Consider the following 22,327-nt stretch of genomic DNA (forward strand, 5'->3'; position numbering starts at 1 on the left):
TTGACAATGAAAGAATGCCACCCAAAATTATTTATCTCTGTTTTAAAAGTTTGAGCTCTGGCACCTCTGCAAATCAATGCTTCCCTCTGCGAAGGGCCTGTCTATTTATGTTTCTGTTGAGTCATTCTCTTCTTATAAAAGCACCAATTAGAGTGCACCTCCGTCATTTCTATGCTTTGCTTTTAATTGATATTGAGTATGACTGTGCCTGGATCTTCTTTGCCATGAATTACAATGTTCAGTCAGTCTTTGGTCTTTGAAAGTGATCTGCGTTTATGTTTTGCGGTCTCAGAAAGAGCTAGCGGTGTACCATCTGTTCATATTGCTTTATGATTGTTTTGATTGAAGTGTTGACGTTTGAAACTTATTATTATTGATCGCTAGTTGATTATGCCATTGATATGAGTACATCTTGAGACCTAAATGCCATTGCTTATGTGGTTAGCTTATGATCTTGCTGAAAATCTGAATATGAGTTAGACATAATTACAGCAAGAAGATCAAACAGAGTTTGTAAAATTTATTCTTTTGTCTCTTTCCGTTTGTCAACTCAATTGCTTGAGGACAAGCAAGGCTTTAAGCTTGGGGGAGTTGATAAGTCTCCATTGTATCTACTTTTCCAAACTCTTTTGCCCTTGTTTTGGACTCTAATTTGCATGATTTGAATGGAACTAACCCGAACTAACGCTGTTTTCACCAGAATTGCCATGGTGTTGTTTTTGTGCAGAAATAAAAGTTCTCAGAATGACCTGGAAATTTAAGGGGATTTTTTGTGGAATATATAAAAAATACTAGCGCAAGAATCAACCGGAGACGTGGAGCGAGGAGCCCACAAGACCAGGAGGCACGAGGGCCCCCTGGCCACGCCTGGCAGGCTTGTGAGGCCCTCGGGGCTCCACCGCCTCCAACTCCAGCTCTAATTAGTCTCTTTCGCCCGGAAAAAATCAAGGAGAAGAGTTCATCGCGTTTTACGATACGGAGCTGCCGCCACCACCTGTTCTTCCTCTGGAGGGCAGATCTGGAGTCCGTTCTGGGCTCTGAAGAGGGGGAATCGATGCCTTCGTCATCACCAACCATCCTTCATCGGCAATTCCATGATGCTCTTAATCGTTCGTGAGTAATCTCATCGTAGGCTTGCTGGACGGTGATGGGTTGGATGAGATCTATCATGTAATCGAGTTAGTTTTGATGGGGATTGATCCCTAGTATCCACTATGTTCTGAGATTGATGTTGCTACTACTTTGTTATGCTTAATGCTTGTCACTATGGCCTGAGTGCCATGATTTCAGATCTGAACCTATTATGTTCTCATCAATATATGTGTGTTCATGATCCTATCTTGCAAGTTGTAGTCACCTACTATGTGTTATGACCCGGCAACCCCGGAGTGACAATAGCCGGTACCACTCCCGGAGATGACCATAGTATGAGGAGTTCATGTATTCACTAAGTGTTAATGCTTTGTTCCGGTTCTCTATTAAAAGGAGAACCTTAATATCTCGTAGTTTCCATTAGGACCCCGCTGCCACGGGAGGGATGGACAATAGATGTCATGCAAGTTCTTTTCATAATCACGTATGACTATATACGGAATACATGCCTACATTACATTGACGAACTGGAGCTAGTTACATATCTCCCCATGTTATAACTGTTGCATGATGAATTTCATCCGGCATAATTATACATCACCGATCCAATGCCTACGAGTTTTTCCTACTGGTCCTTGCTATGTTACCTTGACGCTACCGTTTTCACTGCTGCTACTGTTACCGCTACTGCTGTCACTATTGCTACTGGTACCGCTGCTACCGTTACTATCACACTACTTTGCTACTGAAACTTTGTTGCAGATACTAAGTCTTTCAGGTGTGGTTGAATTGACAACTCAACTGCTAATACTCGAGAGTATTCTTTTGCTTCCCCTTGTGTCGAATCAACAAATTTGGGTTGAATACTATAGCCTGGAAAACTGTTGCGATCCCCTATACTTGTGGGTTATCGCTCCCGAACCCGTAGGGTCTACACACTTAAGGTTCGATGACGCTAGGGTTATAGGGAATTTCTATACGAGGTTACCGAAGGTTGTTCGGAGTCCCGGATGAGATCCCGGACGTCACGAGGAGCTCCGAAATGGTCCGGAGGTAAATATTGATATATAGGATGGATGGGTTTGGACGCCGGAAATGTTTCGGGCACCACCGGCAAAGTGTCGGGACCACCGGAAAGGTTTTGGAGGCCCACGGGAGGGGCCACCAGCCCCAGGAGGCTACATGGGCCAAGTGTGAGAGGGAACCAGCCCCTGGGTGGCTGGTGCGCCCCCCCCCCCCCCACACCCAGCCCAAGGAGCCTAGAGAGGGAAAGGGGGGAAAGCCTAAGTCTGGTGGGCCTAAGGCCCACCAGGGGTGCGCCACCCCCCTCTCCCCTCCTGGCCGCCACCCCCTCTCCCATCTAGGGCTGCCGCCCCCCTTTAGGGTGGGAAACCCTAAAGGGGGCGCCACCCTCTCTTCCCCCTATATATAGCGGGGGTTTTTGGCCTTTGAGAATACGGTTTTCCATCTCTCTCTCAGCGCAGCCCTGCTCTTCTTCCTCTTCTCCCACGGTGCTTGGCGAAGCCTTGCCGGGAGACCTTGTCTCTCCATCGACACGACGCCATCGTGTTGCCGGAGATCTTCCCCAACCTCTCCCTCCTCCTTGCTGGATCAAGGTGCGGGAGACGTCACAGGGCTGCACGTGTGTTGAACGTGGAGGTGTCGTGGTTCGGCACTAGATCGGAATCACACCGCGATCTGAATCGCCGCGAGTACAACTCCATCAACCGTGTTCTAGCAACGCTTCCGCTTAGCGGTCTTCAAAGGTATGAAGATGCACTCACCCCTCTCTCATTGCTGGTATCTCCATAGGAAGATATGAATATGGCGTAGGAAAATTTTGAATGTATGCTACGTTCCCCAACAATGGTATCAGAGTCAGGTTTTCTATGCGTAGATTATATGCACGAGTAGAACACAAAAGGTTGCGGGCGCTGATTTTTCAATTGCTTGCCGCTACTAGTCTTATTCTTTTCCAGGGGTATTGTGGGAGGAAGCAGCTCGGACCGACCTTACAAGCTCGCTTACGTGATACAGGTTCCACCGGCCGACATGCACACCGTGCATAAAGGTGGCTAGCGGGTGTCTGTCTTTCCCACTCTAGTCGGATTGGATTTTATGAAAAGGGTCCTTATGAAGGGTTAATAGCTTTGGAATATCATCGTTGTGGTTGTCATGTAGGTAAGAAGGCGTTCTTGCTAGAAACCCAAATCAGCCACGTAAAACTTGCAACAACAATTAGAGGACGTCTAACTTGTTTTTGGAGGGTTTGACATGTGGTGTGATATGGCCAAAGTTGTGATGTTACATGTGTGATGTATGATATGATCAAGTTATTGTAATAGGAATCACGACTTGCATGTCGTTGAGTATGACAACCGGCAGGAGCCATAGGAGTTGTCTTAATTTATTGTATGAGATGCAACGCAATGTGTTTACTACTTTTAGTTCATTGCTAACGGTTAGCTATAGTAGTAGTAGTAGTAGTAGTTGGCATGACGACTTCACGGAGACACGATGATGGACATCATGGTGTCACGCCAGTGACAATGATGATCATGTGATGCCCGAAGATGGAGATCGAAAGAGCAAAGATGATAATGGCCATATCATGTGACTATATGATTGCATGTGATGTTTATCATGTTTTTATCTTATTGCTTAGAACGACGGTAGCATAATAAGATGGTCCCTCATAAAAATTTCGAGAACGTATTCCCCTAAGTGTGCACCGTTGTGAAGGATCGTTGTCTCGAAGCACCATGTGATGATTGGGTGTGATAGGTTCTAACATTCGCATAAAATGGTTGTAAGCCAGATTTACACACGTGAAACACTTAGGTTGACTCGACGAGCTTAGCATGTACAGACATGACCTCGAATACAAGAGACCGAAAGGTCGAACATGAGTCGTATGGTTGAATACGATCAGCATGAAGTTTCTCACCATGATGACTAGTCCGTCTCACGTGATGATCGGACACGGGTTAGTCGACATGGATCATGTATCACTTAAATGACTAGAGGGATGTCGATTGAAGTGGGAGTTCATCAGATGAACTTAATTATCATGAACGTAGTCAACTAGGTCTTTGCAAATTATGTAACTTGTGCTATAGCTCTACGGTATTTGTTATGTTCCTATAGAAATACTAGTTGAAAGATAGAAGTAGCAATTGTGCGGACTGGGTCCGTTAACTAAGGATTGTCCTCATTGCTACGCAGAAGGACTATGTCTTTGTTGCACCGCTCAGTGTGTTGAACCCCAAGCATGGTCTATAGATGTTGTGAACATACGACGTACATGTTTTTGATAACTACATGATAGTTCAGTGTGTGTTGCTTGAACAACTTAGAATTAAGGCATTAAAGACGTTTCGAACGTCGCGGGACATACGTGATAATCCAAGAGATGAAATTGGGATTTCATGCTCGTGCCCTTGTTGAGAGATATGAGACCTCCGACGAGATTCTTTGTTTGCAAAGTAAAGGAGAAGAACTCAATCGTAGAGCATGTGCTCAGATTACCTGAGTACTACAATCGCTTGAATCGAGTGGGAGTTGAACTTCCACATGAGACAGTGATAGTTCTCCAAGGTCACTGACACCAAGCTACTAGAGCTTGGTGATGAACTATAATATATCAAGGATTGATATGATGATCCTTGAGCCATTCGTGATGTTTGACGCCACGAAAGTAGAAGTCAAAAGGGAACATCAATTATTGATGGTTTGTAAAATCACTAGTTTCAAGAAAGGAAAGGGCTTGAAGGGATATTACATTAAACGGCGAACCAGTTGCTGCTCTATGAAGACATCCAAGGTTGAACCCAAACCCGAGACTATGTGCTTATGAAATAAAGGGAACAGTCACTGGAGAGGAACTACCCTAGAGACTTGGTAGATGAGAAGGCTGGCAAAGTCGACATAAGTATATTGGATATACATGATATTGATGTGTACTTTACTAGTACTCCTAGTAGCACCGGGGTATAAGATACCGGTTCGGTTGCTAAGTGTTAGTAACTCGAAATAAAATCTACGGAATAAACAGAGACTAGTTAAAGGCGAGGTGACGATGTGTGTGTTTCCAAGGTTGATATGATCACACATCGCACGCTCCCTCTACCATCGAGATTAGTGTAAAACCTAAGTAATTGTTATTTGGTGTTTGCGTTGAGCATAGACATGATTGGATTATGTTAATGGAAAATACGATTATTCATCTAAAGAGAATAATGGTTATTTTGTTTAGTTGAATGATACCTTAAATGGTCTTCCACCTAGAATGAATGGTTTATTGAATCTCGATCGTAGTGATACACATGTTCATAATATTGTTACCAAAGATACAAAGTAGTAATGATAGTACCACTTACTTGTGGCACTCCTACTTGAGTCATATTGATATAAAATGCATGAAGAAGCTCCATGTTGTTGTACTCACTCATTTTTGAAACGTTTGAAACATGCAAACCATGCATGTTGGTATAAACGCATGAAGAAACTCCATGCGGATGGATCATTTGACTCACTTGATTTTGAATCACTTGATACATGCAAATCAAACCACATGGGCAAGATGACTGAAGACCTCTTTTTCCAGTGAGATGGAACAAGAATGTAACTTGTTGGAAGTAATACATTTTGATGTGCAGTCTGATGAGTACTGAGGCACGCAGTGGATATCATTGTGTTCATACTTCACATATGATTTGAGTAGATACTGGTGTATTTACTTAATAAAACAGAAATCTGAATTATTGAAATGTTCAAGTAATTTCAGAGTGAAGCTGAAGATCATCGTGACAAAAGGATAATATGTCTACGATGTGATCGTGGAGGTAAACATATATATGTGAGTTACGAATTTGGTAAACATTTAAGACAATGTGAAAATAGTTTCACGTGAAAAATGTTTCACAACTCATGCCACCTGGAACACCATAGTATGATGGTGTGTCCGTATGTCATAGTCGTGCCCTATTAGATATAGTGCATACTATGATATTTATTATCAAATGACCAATATCGTTTATGGGTTAGGCATTAGAGACAACCGCATTCACTTTAAATAGGGCACCACGTAATTCCGTTGGAGATGAAACCGTATGAACTATGGTTTAGAGAAACCTAAGCTGTCATTTCTTAAAAGTTTGGGGCTGCGATGCTTATGTGAAAGAGTTTTCAGCCTGATAAGCTCGAACCCAAAGCGGATAAATGCATCTTCATAGGACACCCAAACAGTTGGGTATACCTCCTATCTCAGATCTGGAAGCAAATGTGTTTAATTCTTTAGACGGGTCCTTTCTCGAGGAAAAGTTTCTCTCGAAAGAATTGAGTGAGAGTTTTGGTGGAAACTTGATGAGGTTATGTGAACCATCACTTCAACCAGTGTGTGTGTAGCCGGCGCAGGAAGTTGTTACTGTGGCACCTACACCAGTTGAAGTGGAATCTAATGATAATGATCATGAGACTTCAAATCAAGTTACTAGAAACCTCATAGGTCGACAAGGTCATGTACTGCTGCTATAGAATGGTACAGTGACCCTGTCTTGAAGGTCATGTTGTTGGACAACAATGAACCTACGAGCAATGGAGAAGCGATGGTGGTCCCGAATTCCGACAAATGGCTGGAGGCCATGAAATCCGAGAGAGGATCCATGTATGAAAAACAAAGTATAGACTTTGGAAGAACCACTTAATGGTCATAAGACTATTAACTGTGAATGGATCTTTAAAAAGAAGACAGACGATGGTGAAAAGTCAACATTAAGAGAGCTCGACTTGCCGCAAAAGTGTTTTGGACAAAGTTCAAAGACTTGACTACGATGAGACTTTCTCACTCGTAGCGATGCTGAAAGTTTGTTGAAATTATGTTAGCAGTTGCTGCATCATTTATGAAATATTGCAGATAGGATGTCAAAATATTGTTTCCTCGACGGGTTTCCTTGAGGAAAGGATGTATGTGATACAACCATAAGATTTTTGTCTATCCTAAAGGGTGCTAACAAGTATGCAAAGCTCCAGCGATCCTTCTATGGACTGGAGCAAGCATCTCGGAGTTGGAATATACACTTTGATGAGATGATCAAAGTTTTTGGTTCTATACAAAGTTTATGACAAACTTGTATTTCCAAAAGGTGAGTGGGAGCACTATAGAATTTCTGATGAATATGTGTGGTTGACATACTGTTGATCGGAAATAATGTAGAATTTCTGTAAAGCATAAAGGGTTGTTTGAAAAGAGTTTTTCAAAGAAAATCTAGATGTAGCTACTTGAGAGTTGAGCAACAAGATCTATAAAGATAAATCAAAGTGCTTAATGGAACTTTCAGTGAAATGCATGCCTTGACAAGTTTTTGAAGGAGTTCAAAATAGATCAGCAAAGAAGGAGTTCTTGGCTATGTTGCAAGGTGCAAATTTGAGTACGACTCAAAACCAGACCACGGCATAAGAAAGAGAAAGGACGAATGTCGTCCCCTATGCATCAGCCGTAGACTCTACAAGTATGCTATACTGTGTACCGCACCTACAGCGTGCCTTGCCATGAGTTAGTCATGGGGTACAAGAGTGATCCAGGAATGGATCACTGGACAGCGGTCAAAGTTATCCTTAGTAACTAATGAACTAAGGAATTTTTCTCAATTATGGAGGTGATTAAAGAGTTCGTCATAAAGGAGTTACGTCGATGCAAGCTTTGTCACTGATCCGGAGGACTATGAGTAGTAAACCGGATTCGTACAATGGAGCAATCATTTGGAATGGTTTCAGATGAGGCATAGTAGCATCTATAGGATTAGGTAGAGATTTGTAAAACACACACGGATCTGAAAGGTTCAGAGACGTTAACTATAAACCTCTCTCACAAGCAAGACATGATCAAACCCCAAAACTGTATGGGTGTTGAATTCATTACAATCACATAGGGATGTGAACTATATTATTGACTCTAGTGCAAGTGGGAGATTGTTGGAGATATGCCCTAGAGGCAATAATAAAATGGTTATTATCATATTTCCTTGTTCATGATAATCGTCTATTGTTCATGCTATAATTGTATTAACAGGAAATAGTAGTAGATGTGTGAATAAATAGATCACAATGTGTCCCTAGCAAGCCTCTAGTTGGCTAGCTCGTTGATTAATAGATGGTCATGGTTTCCTGATCATGGACATTAGATGTCATTGATAACGGGATCACATCATTGGGAGAATGATGTGATGGACAAGACCCAATCCTAAGCATAGCACTAGATCGTGTTGTTCGTATGCTAAAGCTTTTCTAATGTCAAGTGTCTTTTCCTTCGACCGTGAGATTGTGCAACTCCCGGATACCGTAGGAGTGCTTTGGGTGTATCAAACATCGCAACGTAACTGGGTGACTATAAAGGTGCACTACGGGTATCTCCGAAAGTGTCTGTTGGGTTGGTACGAATCGAGATCGGGATTTGTAACTCCGTGTGACGGAGAGGTATCTCTAGGCCCACTCGGTAGAACATCATCATGAGCTCAATGTGACAAAGGAGTTAGTCACAGGATGACGTGCTACGGAACGAGTAAACAGACTTACCGGTAACGAGATTGAACAAGGTATGGGTATACCGACGATCGAATCTCGGGCAAGTTCTATACCGACAAACAAAGGGAATTGTATATGGGATTGATTGAATCCTTGACATCGTGGTTCATCCGATGAGATCATCGTGGAACATGTGGGAGCCACCATGCGTATCCAGCTCCTGTTGATGGTTATTGGCCGGAGAGTGTCTCGGTCATGTCTGCATGCCTCCCGAACCCGTAGGGTCTACACACTTAAGGTTTGATGACGCTAGGGTTATAGGGAATTGCTATACGAGGTTACCGAAGGTTGTTCGGAGTCCCGGATGAGATTTCGCACGTCGCGAGGAGCTCCGAAATGGTCCGGAGGTAAAGATTGATATATAGGATGGATGTGTTTGGACGCCAGAAATGTTTCGGGCACCACCGGCAAAGTGTCGGGACCACCGGAAGGGTTCCGGAGGCCCACCGGTAGGGGCCACCAGCCCCAGGAGGCTACATGGGCCAAGTGTGAGAGGGAACCAGCCCCTAGGTGGGTTGGTGCGCCCCCACACCCAGCCCAAGGCGCCTAGAGAGGGAAAGGGGGAAACCCTAAGTCTGGTGGGCCTAAGGCTCACCAGGGGTGCGCCACCCCCTCTCCCCCTCCTGGCCGCCACCCCCTCTCCCATCTAGGGCTGCTGCCCCCCTTTAGGGTGGGAAACCCTAAAGGGGGCGCCACCCTCCCTTCCCCCTATATATAGCGGGGGTTTTTGGCCTTTGAGAATACGATTTTCCATCTCTCTCTCGGCGCAGCCCTACTCTTCTTCTTCCTCTTCTCCCACGGTGCTTGGCGAAGCCTGTCGGGAGACCTCGTCTCTCCATCGACACCACGCCGTCGTGCTGCCGGAGATCTTCTCCAACCTCTCCCTCCTCCTTGCTGGATCAAGGTGCGCGAGACGTCACCGGGCTGCACGTGTGTTGAACGCGGAGGTGCCGTGGTTCGGCACTAGATCGGAATCACACCGCGATCTGAATCGCCGCGAGTACGACTCCATCACCCGCGTTCTAGCAACGCTTCCGCTTAGCGATCTTTAAAGGTTTGAAGATCCACTCACCCCTCTCTCGTTGTTGGTCTCTCCATAGGAAGATCTGAATATGGAGTAGGAAAATTTTGAATTTATGCCACGTTCTCCAACAACCACATCGCTATAGAGAAGTGAACCTCATTACTTTTTTATCATTTCCGTAACATATTTCTATACTTCACGTTGGCAGTAAATGAACCGGGAGACTTCCAAAAGTGAACCTCGACACTTCCAAAAGTGAACGTCGTGACTTTTCATTGTCTTTTTCCATATTTATAATTTTTTACATGCATAGGCCGAGCAAACGCACTACGTGGACAGAGCGAGGGAACTGCATGACATTTTTGAAGCGAGGTGCAATTTTATACCTTCATGCAAAAATAAATACAATGACCTGCCGGGATGGGTAGGATATACTACACTACTTTCCAAAACGAATTGCTTTTTTTAAAACCAAACTGATCTATTTTTTATTACTTTTTTCTCTGTGTGTTTCTTAAAACAACAAAATAGACTTCAAATGAACAACAATCTTCTCTTGGATTTTTCTTACTAAGTGCACTGCAAATGAGTTTTAAAAGAAAATATAAAAATGAGTGGAGTTCAAGTGTACATCCCCGGAAAACGAATTAACGTTTTTTGTCTATCGTAGTACCACACTGCATGCTACTAGCTCACGAACTGCTCTGGACTCCATCTATCTGCACTGCAAATCATCCTCTTTTTCGACATTAGAGCAACTCTACCGGACCCTGCAAAATGTCCGGCCCGCAAAAAATCCGGCAAGTATGCGGGTTTGCGCTGTTTTTCCTGCCAGACCAGATACTGCAAACGCAGCCCGACCCGTAAAACTTTTGCGGTGGCCCGTAAACACGAGCGCTCGACCGGTATATCTGCGGGTTCGACCGCTCGATGCGGGTCGAAACCCTATCCCTCCGCCGTCGTGAAAAGTTCCCCCACCTCACCGTCGGCGCCTCCAATCCGCCGCTGCGCGCCTCCATTCCGCCGCGTAGCTGCTCCATTCCACCGCCTGTGATGGCCAACTCCGGTAGCCGTAGGAACGACGACCCCGAAAGGGCTCGTTGCGTCAGATCCGACGCCGCCCGTAAGCGCGCCGTCCGTCGATACACGCAGTGGGGCCAGACGCCGCCACCGTCGCTCCTCCGTCGCGAGACAGAGGAGTACGACCGCGCGCGCGGCCGCCTCTTCTATGGAAACTCCTTCGAGGCGTCGAGCTCGCGCTCCTCCCTCCCCCCGGTGAAGAGGGAGCTCGAAGAGCTCCCGTCGGTGAAGATGGAGCCGGAGGCCGAGGCGGTGCCGGAGCGACGTGTCGGGGCTGTCTTCGGACCGGAGGATTTCCTCCCTCCAGCGGAGGCGGATAGCCTTTTGCCCGTGCTGCTGGCGCGGAGTGCACGAGAGGCGGAAGAGGACCAGCAACGCCGCCGGAGGGAAGAGGAGATCGACGCCATGCTTCGATGAGCTCCAGTAGTTGTGCTCCCCCCTCTAGTAAGTGATGCAGGTTGGGAATGTAGTTTGTATGATTATGTTCGATGTAGACTGTGGTTCCAATTTCGTTCGCGAATGTTTTATTTCAAATTATGCAGTTTGATTATACGGGTTCTGTTCTGCAACACAACATTTCGTCCCGTAAAATCCCACTTTGTCAAACTGTAAAACGCATTTGCAGGTCGCAATTATATAGGGTATGCTAGAGTTGCTCTTAGAAAACATAATGGACTGATGTGTGTTTGTTTTAGCACACATCGAACTGCATACACGCACTTCAAAAAGAAGTGGATGAAGGATGACTTCATTCTCGTCTTCAGGGAGACGAAGAGCAGATTGTGCAATGCCCTGCCACGTCATCTGGCCGTCACTCTCTTCTCAAGTGTACTGCTTGTGGAGGGAGGGGGCACGGTAGGAGGCAGCCGTGGACTGCACCCGCACGCGAACTGGACGCCCGCTAATCGTGCTAAAACTGCAGTGCATGAACCTCCCGAGCTGCAGGTCCATGTTGCCTCCTGCATCGGAGACATAGGAGGAAGGGAGAGGATTCAGAGGGAAGCACCAGCAATATCTCACCGGAGGTACCCATTCCTGCGTGAGCCATCGCAACACCAAGCTGCCAGCTGCACTGCATACGACGAGATCCCGTTGCTACACATGGGTGTGAAAACACGACGAGAGGGGGATCCCTGGCTGGGAGCGGAGATTAGGCCAGGACAGTGTAGGCCAGGACAAAAAAAACCGACGGTCGTTGGCGTCCACAGGCCACTGGAGACGCGGGCGAGCAGGTGGGGGCGAGGGGCGCCATGACCGCTCGGGGGGCCGAGGTGGAGCTTGTGGGGGCGCGTGTTGGCATCGATCCACTTGCAAGCGGTGGCTGCTCCTTGCGCCGGGAGAGATCGAGTGACGGCGGAGGAGCTGCACTGCTCGCCCGACGATGGAAGACGATGGATCCGGTGGTGAAGCTCGTGGATATAATGGGGGAGGGACCTCAATCCAGTGGTGGAAGGCCTGGTGGCGTGGGGAGGAGGGTCACGTTGCCGGTGGCGCTGGAGTAGGAAGAAGGGCACCGTGGGTGGTAGGCGGGGTGGCGCCGCGGGTCTCATCGAGGACGGGGCTTGCAAGTCTCCTTTTCCACCTCGCCCCCTCTGGTAGGGGAGGGAACACGGCCGTCCTGCTGGACCTGGCGGCGCGTTGGCGCGTCGGATCGAGTATTTAGTGGGTCGGCCGCCCACTTTTGTTTCGTACGTTGATAGTAGTTGTTGGCCCACATCCGACGTCTAGTACTTTCCGACGACGGTAACGAACGACGACGAAGCGCACGCACGTAGCAAAGCTAAGCACCCAGGCTAGCAGCTGGATGGATAGATGGAAGCTAGCACAACTAGGCGAGTTACACCAAACACATCTCCTATGCAAAACACGTACGGATACAACAACCGGCTGATTGATTCCGATGGTCGAAACTACACGCACGTACGCACACGAGGATGCTGGCCGTATATTGCCAAAGGCTCGTATCGAGCCTTGTATTTTATTTCAACTCTGATCGATACAAGTTACAAGGGGAGGCATACATATATATACTCACCCAAGACGTCTATACCAATCCTACTCGGGTGCTGATTTAGATTCAAACACGGACACACATGTATACGTATACGCAAAGGACACGGATGTAATACTATTGTCGTGTTTAAATCCAACAATCACCCCCTAAACGCAACATCGTTACGTTACAGTTCCCACGCCGATTCTTCTTCTGATCTTCAAGAACTTTTCTCGATCCAAAGCCTTGGTCAGCAAGTCCGCCAGCTGATCTTCGGTGCAAATGTAGTTGACCTTCGGTTTACCTTCTTCCACGCCATCCTTCATGTAGTGATACATCGTATCAATGTGCTTGCTCCTGTCACGCCGTACTGGATCCTCGCGTAGAAAAAACATAGGCTCGCTGTCAACTTTGAGCACCACTTGTTCCGGATCTCGATCCATCATATCACCGTGTAGCCTTCCTAGCCACACACCTTGACACTCTGCTTCACTTGAAGTCGATCTCACCACTTTTTGCGTGATAGCCACCTTACTATGCTTCCACCAATCAAATATGCCACGTCCGAGGGACTCTTACGGTCGTCAACAATTCCTTCCTTGTAACTACCACTGTAGCCGAGTAGTCTCACCATCTTCTTCTTGCTCAGCTCAAGACGAGGTTTCATTGAAGCATCAGTCGGATTGCAACCATTCATGCCACAATTTTCAAGTACCTTCCTTGTGTATGCCTCCTGGCATAGTGTGACCCCTTCCGGCTTTTGATGTACCTCTGGTCCAAGGTAGCAACGCAAAAGACCTAGATCATCCATCTTGAAAAGTTCCTTCATCTGTAGCTTGAACTTTGCAATCACCTCTTCATCTGCTCCAGTAATCAATAGATCGTCGTCGTAGATGCCAACTAGTAGACGATCACTTCTTTCACCTCTCTTGTACATTGTATGCTCCAGTGGGGCGTTCTCAAATCCAAGAGAAATCAAAGTCCGATCAAGTTCGATGTTCCACACCAGAAGGTCTTGCCGTCGCCCATACAAAACTTTGTGTAGCTTCAATACCTCGTGCCCTTCTCCCTCTTTGATGAAACTCGGTGGTTGATTCACATACACATCTCCTTCATTCAAAACCGTGGATTTTACACCCATGTGATGTATCTTCCATGATTCTTGAGCCACGAGAGCGATGAGTAATCTCACTGATTCCATCTGTGCAATGGGAACGAACACTTCTTGGAAGCCCACACCTTCATCTTGCATGTCCTCTTTGACCACTAGCTTCGCCTTGTGTTTCACACAATTTCCTTGAGCTCCATGGTTTTTTCATTGTTGGGAAGATCCACAAGCTCCCATGCATTGTTGTCGTGGATCGACCCCAACTCTTCTTTCATAGCATGACGCCAACACTCCTTCGTATTTGCGTCTTCAAAATCTGCCGGTTTCTCGCCAATTGCTAGACACCTTCGCCCACTTCCTTTGATCTTTACCGGGTCAATCGTCCGAAGAGTATCCTCCGGATATGGATGAAACACCGGCTGTAGCTTTATGGATACAGGTGGTGATGTCCTTTCCTCCATTACTGTCGGATGCGACATGAAAATTTATGCTGCGCGCGTTTCTTTTGGCGAAGCAAAAAATCCAACTCGAACTAGGCTTCCTAGTATCCCTGACCCTTCATTTGGATCACTTGCTGTGTTGCATGTGCTCCCTCCAGCCGTATGAACTACTTGAAGAGCTTCTTCATGTGATGGAACAAATCCACCACGTCCCGCTCCATGTCCTATTGCTGAAGACGTACTGCTACTACGTAGGATACTACAGCCTAGTCCACCTCCTTTGCTGCTGATCGGGACAACCAGCTTCGGGTCTTCTGGCCGAGCGACCGTAGCAGACCGGACGGCTGCTCGTCCATGTATTCACGGTCCAAAATCTAGAATCTCCACAGCCACAGCCGGGAGTGGACCTTTTTCCCTTGCTTTGCCATCCTCTGACACGGCGCGATTCTCATCAGGTCCGAACGGCATAGCTCGTCGTGTGCTATGGTTTTCCGGCACCATCACAGGTGTGTAGTGTACTTCTGACACCATGTGATTGTCTGTTACTGGACAGCATGACAAGGCTGGTGCGCACGTGTCTACTTTTGCATCAGCATACTTTGATTCGTGGTCTTCACGCGCCACGTACGCCGAAGTGACATTCGTGTCCGTAGCGTCGACACAAATTTCAGACTTATGCATCGCGTCAGTAGCTTCGACACGAATTTTGGAATCACCCCTCATGTTTGTAATAAGGCCGCTTCTCCACGGCCGAGCGCATGCAATGAGCGCTTCCTTCGCTCAGCAAAGATAGCACTTACACCCGTAGCATTGGTGTAAGTTTCGGAATCACCCCCCGCATCCATAGCATCGACACGAGTTTCCGAATCATGATCTTGAGAGCAAACTTTTCCTTCACGGAGCGCGGTAATTTATTTAACCGACCCTTGAAGAACTGGATCCTCCTCGTCCACGAGTTCACACATCAACATCATGTCACCTTCATCTCCTTGCTGGGCCATGAGCGCCTTCTCCTTTGGGGGATTCTTGCACTCCGACTTGAAGTGCCCCATGATGCCACAATTGTGACACTTGATCTTGCGCTTGTCGAACTTTTTCTTCTTCTTCGGAGCATCATCGGTGACGTCCTTCTGACTTTGTTCGTTTGGCACATGATTTTGGCGAGCGTAACTGCTAGAGCCCTCACCTTCTCTCCTTGAGTCCAGTGCCTGCCACTGAGCCCGCGTGAGCATGACATGCTCATCGTTCATCCCGTCCCCGAGACTGTACCGCATACGCTCGTCGTGAGCCTTGTAACGTCCGACGAGATCATCAATGGACAGTGTCGTGAGATCGACAAACTGTTCGATCGCCGTGACAATTTGCAGGTACCGGGGAGGAGCCGCGCGCAAGAACCGACGGACAACCGAGGCCTCTGTGAGGTTTTCTCCAAGTGCGCGGATCCGATTGACGAGAGTAGCAACGCGTGAAGCGAACGCGTCCACGGACTCATTGTCGCCCATGACCAAAGTCTCATAGTTCCTTAAGAGAGTTTGGAGATTGGCTTGCTTGACGCGGTCGTGTCCCTCGAACATGAGCTCCAAGGTATCCCACACCTCCTTCGTCGTTTCTTTGGCGATCAGTTGTTGAAGGACATCCATCGACATCACCGAGTAAATCGCCGATGCCGCCTGCCGATCCTTCCAGTGCTCGGCTCCCCCCTTCTTGAAAGCGTCGCCTCCTGGATCGACTGCGTCCCACAACACGTTGGCGCGGAGACCACACTCCATCAGTGCCTTCCAGACCCCGAAGTTCTCGCGGTCAAATCGTGGGTACGACGAACTCGCCGGAGCAGCAAATACTTTAGCCGCACCGGAGTACGCCGCCAGCTGCTTGGCCTTGTCGTCCTCCGACATGATCTTCCGTTACTAGAAGATCAACCTGGCTCTAGATATCAATTGTTGGCCCAGACCCGACGCAGTTTACATACCAGTGTTATGTGTTTGCTGATTTCTTAACCGAACCAATGGTTTGGTTCAACTTTTGTTGTTTCTTTTATAGGATATTGGTTGTTTAAATCACAAAAGTATTTCCCTAGCTTTGTTTTATATATATGTAGGTTGACGATTAAACGTTATCGGGCTTCTGCTATAAACTAAAGTAAGTCCTCTATGTCTTTCGCAGTGTGGACTTGGACACTAAACTTTCTAAAACAGTATGACCTCAACCCTTTTTCAAAATGTATTGATCGTTTACTTTTCATTGTAGCTGTTGATAATGCATCAACATGTTTTCTTTAGTATGGGTTAATTGTTATAACCCATAGGTTACTATGATTTGTGCTTTAAATGGTTTTCTTACCCTTTTGTGCAAATGAGGCATAAGACATATCACATTTATGCAGAGTATTGTAGATCGTGGCCCTAATTTGGATTATACAGATAAGCCAACCATATGTTTGATTAGGAAACTGCGAAAATGTGTCGTGTCTTTCTTCTTTCCCCCCCATGAGGATGTTCGTTCTTCTGGACAATTGGACACGGCATATCTATTTGTCTTTTCCTAATGTACAAATCGTTCAGGATTATATCAGTTTTCTACTCATGTTACTTAATATGGGAGCAAGGTTATGACAATGTGCAGTTTTTTTCGCTAGCATATATGTTTTCTATATGCATTGATTTAACCAAAGGAGTTTTGTGTTATCTTCTGATACACTTATTCCTTAATGAGATTTAAAAGGACCCTGGTCTTCCACGTCGTCGTTCCCCATTGCTTCTATCGTCGACATATGTGGTACCCCATTGCTGGCATTCATGTTTTTCGTGTCATGCGTGACATTCTACTTAAGTTTTCATGCACCGTAACTGCCACTGGATCGAAGTAGTCAGTCATAAATCATCGGTGAAGGTAACAAATCAATTTCTCTCCCCAAACTCATTCTTCTGTATATGTTCTTGCTCCGAAGATTGACGTTGGATATCCTTCTGCCATTAATTTCAATATGTTAGCTCTTTCTGGCCCTAATGATGGATATAAGTGGCTCAAAATATGTTTTAGGAAATGCCTTCAAAATTTTAGAAGTTAGTATATATGTAGTTCTTTACTACTTGATTTGTGGTCAGTGTTTTCTATGAAAAACTTTTGCGGTTCCTCTGGGTGTTAGTTTAATCCGTCTCATTAGAAAAGATGGCTAAAAGATTTATTTTTGCTACTGGCTTTTAACATTTTTTTTCTAAATGTGCAGGTTAGTAGATCATCTTCACGCAATGCTCAACGGGATAATGTGGCAAATTAAAGAGAAATAATGTGGGCTGACAGTTCACCACTTCATGTGTTATGTGGTAAAAGTTAAAATTTCACAGTAGATATTACTCATAGATTGCAATTTTCATCTACTAACCTCCCTGTTTGTCAGCGATAAACTAAGCTCTCCATATTTGTACAAGCCATTCTCAGTAGATATTATGCATAGATTGCAATTTTCATATACTAACCTCTCTGACATGGATATGGTATTAACTTCACTTATTCATGTCTCGTGTTTGGTAATATACTACTGTTTTTGTGTCTACCATTGCACAACGGATTCATATCAATTGTATTTGACCTTACTATTAAAATGTTGGTGTTGTAGTGACTCAGGATGTGATGCAAGAAGAGTCAGCTGAATGGCTAATACATGCTTTTAAAACACTTTTTATCCCAGGCTATTGGTAATTCCATACTTGAGTCCTTAAACTACCCCCCATACCTTAAGCTTATTTATGCTTTTCTCAAGATTTCAAGTCAATAGATTAATGATATTATATTATGAAAGATTCAGATGCATACTTAGTGATCAAAGAATAATCACTGGCATAGCCATGTTTCTATACTGAGTAGTTTCTACTTGTCTCTTCAATGTGAGAATACCATACCGAAATTTGGAAACTGGTAGTGAAAAACAACTAAAAGCAGAGGACCAATACCAATTTTATACTTGCTTGGCAGCATAACAACAACAGTACTCATCCGGTGTGGCCGAGCCCGACACGGTGTGTGTGCGGCTCTACCTCGGTTTCGCTACCCTCCATTCTATAAAATTTTGTGATGTTAATACATACTTGCTGATTACCTCGAGCAAGGATGCTACATCCTTTACATCATATTTTGAGTACATGTGTTGCTCATGATTTTGAACTGACGAAGCTCTTGCTTTTTCTCTATAATAAGCTGCTTGAAATCCAATAGAATGTATGCTAATCTAAATACTCTTCAGTTTAATTTTTCACTAACATTTTTCTTATGCTTTGCAGTTTATGCTGATGGAAGCATATGCTTTAGATATCCTATAGAATCGGTGTACTCCAACTTATGATGTAGCTACTATCGCTACATCCATCCAGGTATAAGAAGAAAGCAACTCAAATTATTTACACATCAATATTTTGCTTGTTACGTAATTACGAGATCATAAAACTTAAAATCCAAGATGTGCTTTCAAATTTGGACTCTCTGAAAATGTTTTAACATGGGACATATTTGGATAGCCCTTTAGCGCATATCATTATTAAAGTCTTGACTTAGGAAACTTTTATTGTTTTTTATACTGATGTGACCCTGTTGTCCCTTCATTATGTTGAATTGCAACACTCTTTCTACTTCCCGGTCTAATATCTTGTAAATTAACCTCACACATGCACGTTTAAGATGTTCCTTGTACCTTATGTCCTATTTGGAGGTGATATAGAGCATTTTCACGTAGAACTTCTTACTACTTAAACTATTGCTTTGCACGATGCAGAGAGAGTATTAAATCAAGTTGTACACCATCCAGCAAGATGCGGAGAGATTATTAAATCTACCTCTACATCATCCAGAAATTTGTCTTCATACTCCTCTTCTACCATGACGGATTCATCTTTGCTTTTCTATTCTCGAACCCTACTACGGGTTTCATGTTTTTCATCTTTCTCAATCTCATTTCTAGCTAGGCTTAGCATATTCTTTGGTGTGGGCATACTATAATGGTTAGTTCATGAGGTTTCATATATACATGTTGCTGACAGTGTAGATGTAGTTGTGTAATGTCAATAATGTACAGGTATCAATGTGTTATGTGTTGGAATATTACTTGTGTACTTGCTCAAAGTAAGATATCCATTGTTTTCATCCAATATTAACTGGTTCGCAACCTGATGAATGAGGAAATTCATTCGGTTACACGTGCGTTGCATGTGCACTGTTAGTACTAATGTAATATAGGAAAATGGGTTAGTACTCCTGCAAGTACATACTCCCTGCACACGTGTCAATGTTCGGTTGTGAGGAGAGATCCCCGCTCTGTTTTTTTAACTGCCAAATAAATAGGAAGATGATTACTTTCCTCTCGCATGTTGAAATTAGTTGACCTGATCCGATCTTTGAGGCAAATCCATCCAGATGATGATGGCCAACCGCGAGACGGGCGCGAGATTAGGTTGTTGCGTTCCAGCTCCGAGGTCGTCTCGTCCATCATCATGACGGCGAATCCCCATGCGAGTTGTACATCACAACCGGCATCTGTCGGCAAGAAAGCGGTGGACTAAAACCGATGCATGTTAGTGGTGGCGCGTTGTTTCCTTTCGAGAATCCCAGTCGCCCACGAGCTTACACACTTAGGCCCACTTCTTTTGTCAGAATCTCGGGATTCTTTCAAAATCCGACCCCTTTCGAGCATCTCTCAGAATCTTTGACCCCCATTTATTTTACAATTCTAGCTAATTATACCCTAACTAGATAGAATTGTAAAATAAATGGGTGTTAAAAATTCTGGAAAAAGCTGAGAGGGGTCGATTCTGAAAGAATCCCAAGATTCTGATAAAAGAATTGTGCCTTAATTCCCGTTATCATCGGCGACGGTGACCATCGTTCAATCATCCATCAAGCCACACTAGTAAGTTCTCAAGAACAACATCCGCCATCATACTTATCAATTTACACTTTTCTAAGAATTGGTTTTGGTTACTAGTATTGGTATGCACGCAATCTGTACATCTAGTTTCCTGTCGTGCTAATTGATCTGAAGATTTCCCTCATTTTTTTAGTCTAGAGACTAGAAGTGGAGGCCCAGATATATTGCGGATTGATTCAACTAGTACTACTAATTTTGAGGATCGCATGATGAAAAGTGCAATATTGTTGATTTCCCGCATTTTCACTGCTTGTGCAAAAGTAGCAATTTCATGCTCTGATGTGCTACTGTTCTTTACTTGTGGTTATATTTTTATTAAATTATCTGATATATATACTTCTTTCCTAATTACGTCCTCCTACCTCGTCTTACCTGACAGGACAAAGAGTTCTAGAGGACCTGAAGCCGAGAGAGCCATATATATACAAAGTTTAAGGGATTGTGAGAGCAGTGAGAGCCATACAAAGTTTTTTTTGAGTATTAACCAAATATGTGCATGTACCCTTCTAAGTTGCCTCATTTTCGAAGGAGTAGTATACTTCTCTCTCTCTCAAAAAAGAAAAGGAGGAGTGTATATGCGTAGATGTGCTATGTTGTAATGTTGTACATAAAATCAGATGCTTACATATTAGTTCGGAAGCTTAGTATGTTGTTCACGGTACTAACAAAAAGCATTATACACTAACCCCCCAAAAAGTAGTGCGAACTACCTCTTAAAAAGCAGTATATACTACGCACAGGAAAAAGTATATGCTAAAAATTCATCAACAGTCACTAAAATCGTTCGTCGCGTGCAAAAAAGTCACTCGATTCGGAAATTGTATTGTTTGTGTTGACAAACTTGTTCCGCATCTACACATACGGTCACCACAGACGTTTGCATACGTTTTTTGCTTGCGTGGCACCATCTTACTCGTCGTACGCTGCCATGTCATCGTTTCGGGACTCGAGGTTGGTTTATCTCAACTGACAAATGACGAGGGCAGGCTACAGGTAAACGATGTGCTACCTAGAACTGAACCGAAGCTGAACCTGTCGACAGGTTGAACCTGAACCTGAACCGAAGATGAACCTGAAGCTGAACCTGACGGAACTGAACGTGTCGACAGGCTGAACCTGAACCTGAACCTGTCGACAGGCTGAACCTAAAGTTGAACCGAAGCTGAACCTAAAGCTGAACCGAAGCTGAACCGAAGCTGAGCTGAACCTGAACCGAAGCTGAACTGAACCTGAACCGAAGCTGAAGCCGGCTACCAGAAAAAATGGCAACATGACAAGTGGTGAAAATAGGCATGCATTAGGCTGGAGCAAGGGGTGGAGCATCTGAAACCCAAAACTTGAGTGAAAGAAAGCAAGAACAGAACCTTCGACAATATGTGAGAATGCGTCCACATCAACTATCTTATGATCTCTGAGAAGCATGATGAAAAGAGAAAGAGTACCATATGATCCAATGCATTACAAGTACGAACTAATGCATTACAAGCACCCAAAACTCTCAGATGGAGATCAGAGTAAGCAAGCAAGGATCAATCCCTGAAGATGTCAAACATGGATGTTCTGCTCATTGGGTAGCCACCAATTCAACTTGAACCATTTATAGTGCTTCTCCTCTCAACTTTCTTTTTATTTTCTTGCTCAATTCTCTTTTCTTTTACAGCAGCTTCCTTTGCTGCTGCTTGAGCTTGCTTCTTCTCCTCATGTGCCTTCCTTTTCTCCTCTGTTGCTTGTGCCTTTCTCTGTTGTGTTTCAAGCTTCTTCTATTCTGCAACTTCTTTCTTTCTTTGTACTTTCTCTGCAACTTTAGCCTTCTTCTCTTGTGCTTTCTTCTCTGCCTCTTGTAGCTTCTTCAGGACTTCTGCTTCTTTCCTCTCTTCAAATTGCCTTAGTTTCTCTTGCTTCATTTGTTGTGCTTTCTGGGCAATGTTGCTTCCAACTGATGGACCAGAACCAACAGATTCTCTTGCAGTACTAATGAAAGTACTTTCTGGTAATGGCCCTGGGTGAGTTCTTGGTTGACTAGGAGGTGGGAGCTGCAACAATTTAGTCATGGCATAATTTAGTAGTGGCATAATTTCCTTCTCTTGCAGTACTA

Source organism: Hordeum vulgare, chromosome 2H, assembly GCF_904849725.1.
Source record: "Hordeum vulgare subsp. vulgare chromosome 2H, MorexV3_pseudomolecules_assembly, whole genome shotgun sequence".
In the NCBI taxonomy this organism is placed as follows: Eukaryota; Viridiplantae; Streptophyta; class Magnoliopsida; order Poales; family Poaceae; genus Hordeum; species Hordeum vulgare.